Source organism: Galeopterus variegatus, unplaced genomic scaffold, assembly GCF_000696425.1.
Source record: "Galeopterus variegatus unplaced genomic scaffold, G_variegatus-3.0.2 Scaffold369, whole genome shotgun sequence".
Taxonomy (NCBI): Eukaryota; Metazoa; Chordata; class Mammalia; order Dermoptera; family Cynocephalidae; genus Galeopterus; species Galeopterus variegatus.
Window position 1 is genome coordinate 652,602 of NW_007726480.1, and position 13,206 is coordinate 665,807.

The 13,206-nt window shown below is 33.4% G+C and overlaps 1 protein-coding gene across 2 annotated transcripts in view; it reads right to left on the reverse strand.

Moving 5' to 3' along the window:
* ZEB1 (zinc finger E-box binding homeobox 1) overlaps positions 1 to 4,504 on the reverse strand; it is a 71,564-nt gene extending 67,060 nt beyond the window's left edge. For both annotated transcript variants that reach the window (XM_008568047.1, XM_008568046.1), the window contains exon 1: positions 4,296 to 4,504. The gene's annotated coding sequence lies outside the window, so the exon portion shown is untranslated. The remainder of the gene's footprint in view (positions 1 to 4,295) is intronic.
* Positions 4,505 to 13,206: the final 8,702 nt, after the last annotated feature.

Sequence of the window (13,206 nt, forward strand, 5' to 3'; positions counted from 1 at the left end):
ATGAGGGCTGTGCCTTCATGACATAATCACCTCTTAAAGGCCCTACCTCTTAATACTGTTGCATAGGGGATTAAGGTTCAACATGAATTTTGGAGGGAACACAAATATTCAAACCATAACAAAGATTTTCACCAGAGGGCGTGGCAAGAGATTTCTGGGATCTCTCAGAACTTTTCTATGGATGTGCCAGCTCCATTCCTCATTTCTTCTTAGGGGGCAAGTCTTAGGCTTATGTCTCTTTTCTTGATCCTGCAAAGCCAGATCTGGTGCTAAGAGACTCACACTTATTTTTCCTAGGGCCATGCCCTAAAGTGTTCAAGGTTGTGGGACTTCTCCCAAATCAGCAGGGACAAGCAACTGCTAAGATTCATTCCTCCTGTCTAGATCCATGTGCTATATGTGGGAACTCATGTAGGCCATACACATGGACATGTAGAGTACTGTCCATGGAGGGTGTGAAGGATGCTGGAGGCAAGCACTGGTTGGTTGGGGAGGTCTACAGGTGAATAGTTCTGTGCGGTTTGTAAGTGGGTCTCTTGGTGAAGTTAGCAATCTGGTGAGCAGGATCTGTACCTGCCTGCTGAGAAATGCAAGCTGTTTGTTGTGTGCTCCTTTGCCTTCTCCCTGCTGCTAGCTGCACCCAGATGATTCAACCATGTTGATTCCCTCAGTGTTCTGGGTAGAATGAAATAGATGTGAGCCTCCTGGGTAGCATCCCACAATGCTGGGGAAGCCAGGTGCTCACTTCGTTCTTACTTTACCCTTGTGGAAGAAATCAATGGCCAAGGGCCTTTCTTGGCACTGAGCTGTGCCTCCTTGAGGGAAGGGTGCCACATGTAAAGTGAAAATGCTCTTTCTACCCTCTTTGGTGCATCCATTCCTGATGCATTTCTTTGCTGCAGCAGGGTGCTAGAACCTCTCAGCAAGACTCTGAGACTCCCACGAAAGTATTATTATCTATGGATAGTTGACAAAATTGATGTTTCTGTGAGGGATGAGGGCTGGAACTTCCTCTTCTGTCAACTTGTTTACATTATTCTCCTATTTACCCTTCTTGAGATTTGTTGGGCTTCCTGAGTCTGTACTCTGGTGTCCTTTGTCAATGCTGAGGAAATCTCAGCCATTATTTCTTCAAATATTACTGCTGCCCTATTCTCTCTTCTCGTGGAACTAAGACATATATTGGACCTTCGTGTCTCTTATCCTGTTTTTCATATTCTTCTGTCTCTCTGATTTCCATTTAGTGTAATTTCCCCATCTTCCAATTCATTAATTCTTTCTTTAACTCTGTTTAATTTTCTGTTAAGCCCATCCTCTAAATTTAAAAGTCCCATTATTTTGCTTTTTTCATTTTTATGAGTTCAATTAGGTTCTTCTCAAAATCTGCCAGTTATTTTATTATATCATAGTAGACAATTTCAAGTTTTTCTTTAAATATGACAGTCATTTTATAATCTATATCATATAAGTCTAGTAATTAAAGTCTTCATGAGTCAGTTTCTGCTTCCTTCTGTTTCTGGTGATTATCACTCACATTGCTGTCTTCTTGCTAAATTATTTGAGAGACTTCTATGGTGATAGGATGAAGGTATATTCCTCCAATAAACACTTGTATTTACTTTTGCCTAGTGTCTACTGGTATTTGCCACAGTTCTACTTTAAATCTAATTATGGCTTGAAATTTATCAGGCTATCCAACAATGTGAATTTGGGCTTCAAGTCAGTGCAAGACAGTTTGTGGTTATTACTTCTCAGAGACAATCTTCTGTTCTCTCAATACCTATTCAGCCAAAGCAACTTTGCTTGATGACTCTTAAGGATAGTAGGGATGGTTTACTTTTAGTACATCCTTATAGTTAAGATATCATCCATACTTGAGAAGTATCTACTATTAAACACTTTGGTGGTCCTGGGTTTTGTTTCCTCTCAGAGGGCTGAAAACCACATCTTACATTACCCTGATTAGGCAAATGTCCTCAGGGCCAAAGAGCCTTTTATGATATGCTACTTATTGCTGTGTTTTTACTTCTGTCTTCACTTAGAGTTTGACATGTTAATGTCTTACTATCTACTCAGTGTCTTAACACGGTTAACAAGTTTTTTTGTTTTTGTTTTAAATCTAGCATCTTAGTTGCTTTCAGTGGGAGGGTTAGTCCAAATAATCTATCCCCATATATTTTCAGAAGCAGAACCTCTTCTTTCATTTCTCATCTTTCTTTCTCCCTTCATCTATCTCATTCTCCTTATCTCTCCCCTTTTCCAGATAGATCATTTCCTTCTTGCTTCCATATTAAGTAGCTGGGTCAACTTTCAACTTCATGGATGGATCAATCTGGGCCATAAATAGGAAATAAATTTTTTTAAAAACCCTTACTCCAAAAAATTTTGAGCTCACTGTGAAAGTTTAACCAGTTAATAGCTCTGCCATTAACCAGCTTTCATAATTAATAAGTCAATTTTTCTGGTTTCTACTTTCCAGAAACCTGGGAGTTACATCAGTCCTTCCCTCTGATATCTTCCACATAGAATCAACCATTTCTTATATATTCTATCTCTTACATTTGGTTCAATCTACTCCTTTATTCGCATCCTGAGAGCCACTACTTTAGTTCAAATCCTTATTCAAAATCCTTACCACTGCCTGAATTATCATAGCCTTCTTATAGAAGGCACTAACCTCCTGCTTCTAGGCTCCCTCAAAAATGCTTTTTCCTTATTACACCAGAGTTATTTCTAAATTACATATCAATAATATTCTTTTCAGAGTTTCCAGGATGAAGTTCAAATTCCTTGACTTAGTACACAGAAAATTTCATATTTTTTTCATGTTTAAGTCTCCAATCTCATTTTCTATGAACATTTGCTGAAGCCTCTGTGGCTTCATGCATGCAGCCTCTTCTGCTTGAAGCACCTTTATCTCTGCTTTGGCTAATTAACCTCTATTGGTCCTTCAAAACTCAAGACCGGCACTGTTTCACTCAGAAGTTCTTCTAGGACTTTCCTTTCCTCTCTGATTTGGATGTTCCTCCTTATTGCTCCCCATAACTTCAAATTTACAGCTACATCAAACTATAATGCATTTGTGACTTATTTATCTCTCTCCTTCATTAAGCTATAAACACTTTTTATACAGAGACAGTCTTATTCATCTTTGTAATCCTGTTTATGCACAGCTTGCTGAATGGATAAAGAAATAATGCTATAAAATGAAAGGGCTGATTACATGATTTAAAAAGTCCCATGGTAACTATACAATTTGCCATACTGTAGAAATATTAACTTCTGCTAACCTGTGCCTATTATTTGGACTTTTATCTAAGCTTCCACATTCCATTATCTGGATTCTCTGGCCCACATGCCTGACCTATTTCCCCAGATATTCTAGCCTTAATTTTGATATCCTGTTTAGATGATGCCCTTGAACTTGAACTCTTGCTGGGCTGCTGCTTCTTTCACTGACCTTGGATTTGAGCTCTTGCATGCTCTTCTTTGCCTTTACTGATGCTTTTGTTCCTAATTTCCAACACCTGTAACTCATAACACCCACCACTTCTACCTCCTACTTTTATACCACTGGTATTTAAATCTTGACAGGACAGGCGAAATAATTTAATTAGTTTATTAGTAAAAGTAGAAAGGAGAAAATTCACAGCTAGAATAAAAAATTATAGTCCAATTTCTGCAGTTGACAGGTGAAGAAGAAAGTTAAACATTCAGTGTTCACTGACTGAAAGGGCATTAAGTAGATGATCTCCTTACTTTTACTGCTCCTTCCATTAAACTATGCTTTACTTGAGTAAAAGTAAAAATTTTACTTTAGTAAAAATTTAAAGCAAGAGAAAGAACCATATTACTTACAGGATTCTGTTAAATGTATAGAGAGGCTTACAAACACTAAAAAGTACCTCCATGATCTTTTTGTATTTGGGATTTTTGCACGTTATAACTTTACAATAAAAATATTATTGGCTGGTATCTAAGTAGATTCTTCATTTGGGATCACAAAATGAAATAAAGGTAAGTTAAATTATATATCAACATTTATAAAAATGTCAGTCCTGGTTAGAAATATCTACTAAAATTCAACATATTATACTCATTGTGAAAATGATCAAAATAACTCTATTATTATGCTTCATTATCTGCTTTTTAAATAAGTAGGATACCTAATATTAACAGACAAATTTACTGTTCATTCCAAAATTTTCATCCAATATATCTTTTCAGTTAATGTATTTTTTAAAAAAGAGAACCAAAGAAAAGAATATTACAAAAGGAAAAAACAATAAACTTACCATCATCTTCCCAGCATTTCTTAGCATTCCCTTCTCTTTCGCTGCTCCCTGGTAACACTGTCTGGTCTGTTGGCAGGTCATCTTCTGGCACACCACCTTCACAATCAGCTGCATCTGTAACACTTTCTTCTTCCACAATATGGAGTTTGTCTTCATCATCTGAATCTGAATTTGTTTCTACCACAGTATTATAATTTGTAACTGTAATACAAACAAGAAATGAATAATTAAAACCAACTAGTGTAAAAATCAGAAAAATAGAAATTAAAAAGATACTTAAAACAGATTATAATTCAATTATGTTTTCTTTTAGACTGTAACATGTAAACAACTAATTTATTTCACAACACACACCTATAGCACTTACTAGATACTAGATGACCAAAATGATAACAGTAGCTATACTTATTGAACACTTACTATATGTAAAAGTGCCTTATAAATACTAACTCTCTGAATTCTAAAAACAACCTAATAACAACCCTATGAGATAGAGTTCTACCACCTATTGCTTATATACCTGTTTTACAAATGTGAGAACCAAGACAGAGAGAAGGTAAACTGTCCAAGATCATACAGCTAGGAGAGGACAGGACCAGGATTTGAATGCCAGCAGCCTAACTCCATGGTCTGTACTCTTAAATGCTACATTAAACATCCTCTCCAACTATAATAAGCTTATTGTATACATTACTGCTTACAATAGATACAATTAAAATTACGATAGATACTGCTTACAATACAATACAATTAGGGCTTCAAATCTTTAAAGCATAGTAACTTAACAAAAGAGGCTATCTTTCCTAATAAATTAGCATTACATCATCACATTTACCACAAGAAAAGTATTTTATAGTTGCCAGTTAGGCCCATGCATTTCATATTAACCTCATAGTGACTTCAGAAATAATCAATCAATTTAGTCAAATTCCTATGTGATAAAGGAATCATTTAAGTAATGTTTCTGTCATTCTGGAAAAAAAAATTGACATTCAGAAGTTTTTAAATGGGCACCCTTCCCATAATTTTTAATGAATTTCAATGAAATTTAACATCAGCATTATAAAGATATATAATTATTCTGAATGACTTCTATAGCTCAAAGAACCATGAATAATAGTTAATAAAATTCTGTAAAACAAATAATCTAGTATGTTTTCCTTCAGAGTCCTTGTAATAATCATTCTAAGGGGATATTTAGTACTTCATTGGGTTGGTCATGGAATACCTCTTTTCAAACATTTGCAGGATGATTCTTACTAGGATACAATTGAGAGGAAAAAAGAAAAAAGGAAGCTTAAAAGCTTTGTCTAGATATAACTAAGGAGTAATTATTTACAGTTCTTATTTCTACCGTTTCCTTAACTTTTCCAACCATTCTTAAAAGAAGATAATCATCTAAATGCTTAAATAACATGCAGACACATCCCCCTCCCCACATAAACACACACACATACACATACACACACATATCCCTGAGAACATGAAAGAAGAAATACAATCAAAAGTATGAGTACATATGTAAAGGTGAGAGAACAAATAGCCAAAACCTCCAAAACTGCTTTTATAGATCTGGGGAAGACCCCTCTGTCCAAAAGAGTAACACAGTTACCATTCTGCTCATATTAGGAATTATTCAATATCTTGTGTCAGAAGAAAAATATCAAGTTTTGTTGTGTCACTAATACTTTAGGGTGAATACATTTTTCCAGATCTTTCTTCAAGAGCAAACAGGTTTCTCTCTCATTTTATTAAAAGTAACACATGTCCATTGTAAAAGAAAATTCAGACAATACAAAACATGTAAAATAAGTAAAAGTAGTCCTATTTTTCCTTCTTCAACCCACTCTGTAAAAGCAAAAGTAAAAGCAAAGTTTATTATTTCAATGCACTAAGTAGGCATGATACTAATAATTTTATGTACCTTATCCTATTTAATTGTAACACAAACCTCCCCTTATACACTTAAATGTATCTTATATTTAGTATAAATTCTGTATCACCTCTACATAAATATGTATATGTATATTTAAAAACACACATACGGGATCACATTATACTGCTTTGTCACTTAGTTTTTTGCCACTTTATATCATATCTTGGAGACCTTTCTATGTCAGTACAGACAGTCCATAACTTACGATGGTTCAACTTACTTTTTGATTTAACAGTGGGAAGGAAACCATTCTGTTTTTCACTTTCAGTAAAGTAGTTAATAAATTACATAAGATATTCAACACTTTGTTATAAAATAGTCTTTGTGTTAGATAGTTTTGCCCAATTTTAGTTTAATCTAACTGTCTGGAGCAGGCGAGGCTATGCTATGATGTTCTGTAGGTTAGGTTTATTAAAAGCACTTCTAATTTAAGGATATTTTCAACTTATGATGGTTTGCCGTAACCCCAATAGTAAGTTGAGAAGCATGTGTATATATGAAGCTTTCTCACTTTCCTCTGGATGGCTACCCAGCATCCTACTGTATAGATATAATTTAATCAATTATTTACTGATATAAGTTAGTTTATTACAGTGTTAAGTACTAGCAACAATGTCACAATAAATTTTCTTGTAAATATGTCTCTGGCCATTCCCTTAAATACATTTATCAGACAGATTAGTAGTGGAATTGTTGGGCCAAAGGGAAAACGTATTAAGTAGATATTGTTAAATTGCCCTCCAGAATACTTTTTTATGTTTCCACAAATGACAGTGTATATTACTGAATAACTATTCTGATTTGAGCACCTCATATGGCTCATGAGTATTGATATTCAACTCTGTACCCCACAGATAACGTACATTCAACTGTTACAATAAAAAATTAAATAATAAAAAAGCAAATATTACTTGAAAATGTTTGTTCAATATATTAATAAAGAAAAAATGCTTTTAATGTAGTAAAGGGAAAATATGTATCAAGATGATACCATTGGGAATTTGTTATACTCCAGCCATACTATGAGCCAAGTGAATTGTGTCTGTGGGTAAGGGGAGTGATCTTCAAATGCTGAGTCTCAGCTGACTACAAGAGTTTCCTGATGGGCCTTTAACTAATAGTAAGATGCAAATACACACACATTATATATACATTTTGGAATATATATATTTGATACGGGGACTCTTACTGGTAGATGATGCACAATGCTATTAACTTCCATTTTTACTTTCAAGGGTTCCCTATTAGTAACCTACTAAATGACTTGTTAAGGTCATTTAAAGTTGGCATTTACAGTTGTCCCTCAGTATCCATGGTAGATTGGTTCTAGGACCTCCAGCACATACTAAAATCCATGGATGTCAAGTCTTATATAAAATGGCACAGTATTTGCATATAATATATGCTTATCCTCCCCATATGCTTTAAATCACCTCTCGATTACTTCTAATATCTAATACAATGTAAATACTATGTAAATAGTTGTTATACTATATATATTTTTAATTATTATTATTTGTTGTTGTTGCATTATTTCCTATTTTTATATTTTCTAATATTTTCCATTCATGATTGATTAAATCTGGGGACAGGGAAACTGCAGATACATATGGCCGACTGTATATACTATAAGCTACAATTAGAACACGGTTATTTTACTGAGGATCAATCAATTCTATACTCCACTAAGATCTGGCTACCACATACAGTTTGGCTCACTGCAAAGCTCTCACTGTGCTTGGGCATGGTTAAATTGCAGGCATGGATAGCTGAAATTCCTGCTATTTTGTAAAGGGAGGCATCAGTGATTCTTTGTTATTATAGCCCCACCACCAAAAGCACAAAGAAAAAGGCAGACTGTTGATCAATTCTAATAGCCAATGATAGTGTCAATTATCTCAATTTTTTGCCCACCTATCTCCATACCTCTCTATTGTTTGACCTTTGGCTAAAAATATAATAAAATATAGTTTGTCTGAAGAGTAGGCATATTCTTAACAGTCACAGGTGATCAACACCCCCTGATTAAGAATTTTAATTAAAATAATAAAATATCAAGAAAGGATAAAAGCAAACAGATAAATTAAAGTTTTAAAATTCTTTAAATATAACTTATAATACACAATATGAATTTAAATTTCGATAGAAGATGGAAACATTTTCAGTGCATTCTTGTTGTCACCAGAATGTGGTTTAAGGACACAGTGATTTCTTGGTGGTAGTTCTTGCTGGTATTATTTGCTAATATTTAATGCTAAATATAACAGCACCCATTGCATAAGATAGTTGTGAGGATCTAATGATTTTAAAATGTATTGTGCTTAGAACAGTGTCTGGCACACAATAAGGAACATGGAAATGTTTGCTGCTACTGCCATTATTATCATCTTACTGAATCTTTACAGCAACTCCTAAGAAGCAGGTCCTATAATTATTATATCTCCCTTTAATAGACACACACAAAAAAATTAAGAGTAACTCAGTAACCCCTCTGAGATTACATATCTATTAGGTTATAGAGTCTAATCCAGGTCTGCCTGATTCTACAGCGTATATAATTTATTATATACAAGTTTAAAGCTTCCTGACTGACAATTGTTGCATCAATGATAAATATTCTTAAACTTAAATTTTTGTGTCTAGCCTATTCTGGAGTCCTGGAATTCCATAGTTAACAATTTGCCACTGAAGATATTTTCAAATGACTAAAGAATTTTGACCATTAGAATGTCATAATAACATAACAAACAGTATACTATGGGGTAATATCATTATTATAGTCAATAAACCTTTAAAAAACTTTCACATAATGTATTATTTTTAGCACCTGATTGCATGTAGTACCACATCAACTGCACTAATTCAAGTCTCATGTAAACATCTGTTTCTTCAATAATGTACAATCATAGTAAAAGAATTAGATAAGTCAGATGAATATGATTCTAAAAAAGACCAATACAATCTCAACTTTAGTCATTAAGATAAGGGCAAGATCATCTAAATGCTTGCTAAATAAAGAGTCTCAACATAATTTTTTTTTATTTCGAATATTCATGAGATACAAAGCTGATTGTCCCCCCTCCTGCACCATAATTGTTTAATTGCAGCTTTGAATAGCGGATTAGGCCTGCACAGAGGAAGAAACAAATGTAAGGAAGAAGGAGGGGGCAGATTAACTTTGAGGTCTTCAGTTCCTGTCAGGTGATAATGGGTGGTACGTGTTGATTAAAGCCACAGGCTAAGGCCATGTTTTGACATATTTTCAGGTATGCAAAGGTTTTTCTTTCCAGAGAAGGCTCTGCTTACAACATGCCAGTAGTATGTGCTTAATTACATCCCACTCATTCCCATCAACATCCTAAACACACGCTCAGATGGGTAGATGAGCATGGTAGAAAAGAAACATAAAATCTCTTAGAAAAGGCTTAAGACCTATCTGTAAAAACTAACAGACTACTTCTGACAAACTAGTTCCATACATATCAGCTAGCATATTGTCATAATTTGAGAAACATTTAGAAAAACACATACACTTTGAGTTGTGGTCTCCAGAGCCAATGGATTATAGTTATATTAAGTAGTAGAACATTTTACACGTTAGCACTATGCTGAGAACACAAATTTAGTCATATTAATGCTATGAAATTTGAAGATAAAGGTGGAGACAGTGAACAAGTATTTCCATTATTCTTTAACATCAGTTGAGACCAAAATAACAACACACACTCTGTGTGTGTGTGTTTGTGTGTGTGTGTGTCTGTGTGTATTCCTAAAGACAGTCCCTGGAGTGCTGTCTTCTTCATAGTAGGTATAGAATTATTTGTTAAATTAAATATGGGGCCACACTTTATTTTCTCAGTGAAGACAGAAGTCAATATACTTAGGTGTTACTGATAATTCAGGAAAATGAAAACAAAACCCCAGTTATAAACAGACAAGGTAAATAAGCACACATAATGGAAAGGAGAGGTCATCTTATAATTCATAGGGTTACAGAAAATTTCTGCATATAATGTTACTATAGGAAAGAGGAGCTTAAGTTGTTCATAAATACTATACTCAGCACATACTGTAAATATTTGTTAATCTGGCTTTTGACTAACTGGTAAATAATATTAACATACTATCTATATGTACTTTACTGTACAATGAATATGATATAATACACAAATTTAATGTAATATATAAGTAATATAATAAATAACACAGAATGTGTATATTATCTAATTTTAACTAAAAAATTTTAACATCCTTTAAAAATAGGGGTCATAATGGTTTTCAGAGTAGCCCAAGTACTATGAACACATTAGGTTTTAATTTATACTAATGGTTCAGCAAATGTGGAGTAAAGACTTTTTAATCCCTCTCTAGGTAAAATCTTTCTCAATCTAGGGTGCCTGTGAAATCGAACAATAAACTCTCCTTACATTTTCAGAACACCTTTTAAAACATGGCTCCAATGAAAGTGATTCTGAACACCACTCCTGCAAAAAGGCTAGTGGTTTTCAATGTCTTCAGATACAAGTTTCTAACAGAATGAAAACTGATGAGCAAAGGCAAGGAAAAGGGTTGCCATGGCTTATAGGATCCTAGTTCTTTTCTCCTGTCTCCCATTACATGAAAATTACTAAGGATTCATAGGATTTGTGTTTGGTACTCTCTCAGTTCCTATTCTGGCCTTTCTCCAATCCTCCACAGGTGATCTATCTATATATGCCCCCAACAAGATGCATCCTCAGAAATTACCTTTCCCTTTCCCTACATTACTAAAACCCCCATTTACTCAGTGAGCTAATTTCAGCCAGTGTTAGTACAACTTGTAAACAGGTAGATGAAACAGTTAAAAAGCAAAGTACTGAGCAGCCTAAACTAAATTCAGTCTCAGGAACAGGTGGTTCTCTTGTGTGTATGAGAAAAGCATTTGGTCTAAAATAATTCACACTGATTTGTCAATAACTAATATTTCCTTCTAGGGTAAAATCTGCATTTATAAAAAGAATGCTTTTTAATTTATATGAACTATTATTTATGGAATATAGTCAGTATGACAAAACCTAAGAAAAGTGTGAAGACAGAATCAAAATACAAAAGTAGAAATTATTGCGTCAAAATGTAGAGAAGCCATGTAATTGATAAATCAGTCCAAAAGCCTAATCTTTAAAGTACCAATAAAGTAGATAAATCATTTGTCCATTTAATACTAGCGAAAAACCAAGAAGCACAAATGTTCAATCTTAAAATGAAAATAGAGCTAAATTAACTACAACTATAAAGGAATTTAAGATACCTACTTTAAAAATAAATATTTTGTATAAATCTAAGCAAATAAATTTGACAACCTAGATTAAAAGCCTTTCTAAGAAAATGTTAATAATTATCACTATATTTATAATTTTTAGAACTTATAAAATAATAGAAAAGATAGCACAGGCAGGCAGACCATAGAATAAATTTAGGAAGATATCAAACAGCTAACCACCAAAAATTGCCAGATGTTTTCTCAGGTGAATTTTTCAGATCTTCAAAGGACTGATAATTCTGTTGCATTTTAAGTAGAGAGGAGAACGAAAAAAAGTCTAAAATTCTTTATATGAAGCCAGTGTAATAATGGTCAACTAAAATCTGAGGAAGAGTATACACATTACATGCACACGCAAATGTACACACACACACACACACACACACACACACACACACACACAAGCTCAGTCTCACTAGTAATCATTGATGCAAAAGTCCTAAGTAAATTGTTAAATCCATTAATACATTAAAAGAATAAAGCAAACATATTCAACATTAGGAACTACATAGGAGTGTTCATTGTATTAACATAATAAAGAAGAAACAATGACTTCTATAGACGTTGAAAGGCATAAAAAAATTCACCATTCCTTGGGGATACTTTTCCACAAAAACAAAACTGAAGTCAGTATCATAATAAATCATTAGGTATCAGAGTCATTTACAAGATAAAGATGCTTGCTGTCATCATTATTAGTTAACAACATTCTAAAAAAACAAGCCAATTTTTAAAAAGAACAAAAGAGAAAGTAAAAATATTAGAAAGGAGAAAGCAAAATTATTTGCAGGTGATATGATAATACTTCTTGAAAATTCAGGAAAATCACTGAAAAAGCTATTAGCAGTAAGAAAATTTGGTAAATGATTTATTATGAATTTAACAGAAAAAATCAACAACTTTCCAATATGCTAATGATAACCAGCTAACAACACAATAGAAGAAAAAAATCCTACTAATAATAGCAACGCAAAAGGCAACACATGAATGAAAAAGTTTAAAACAAAACATGGAAGACCTATACAAGAAAAACTTTAGCACTCTATTGAGGGTCATAAAAGAAGATTTGGAAAAATGAAAAGACATCTTATTTTTGGATAGAATCATTTCATATTGTAAGTATGTCAATTCTACCTAAAATAATCTATAAATTAAATACAATTCTAACTCAAATACTAACATGGTATTTTAGATTCTAAATCTGAATGATGTAGACTAAATGATTCTAAACTTTATATAGAGGTAGGAGCATAATCTCTGGAGTCTGACTGCCTGGATCAAATCACAGCTTTAACACTTACATGTTACCTTGGGCAGGTTACTTACACTTCTCATGCCTCAGTTTCCTTATCTCTAAGATACGGATATTTATAGTATGTCCCTAACATGGCTGTCATAGTGATGAAAATAATCAGACATGTAAAACAGTACAGTACTGCACAGATGTGCTCAAGACATATAGTTAATATTATTATTTGGGAAAATAACACATAAAAGTATTTGGGAAAATTCTCAAAAACCAACAAAACTGAAAAAAAAGTGAGGTTCCCAATGAATTATTAAACATTTCACTGACAAACAGTTAATCAAATCTTTCTGAACTTCTCAGAATCTAAGACAATAAAATTTAAATTATCCTTATTATTCTTCTTTACTTCAGAATGAGAACGAACGAT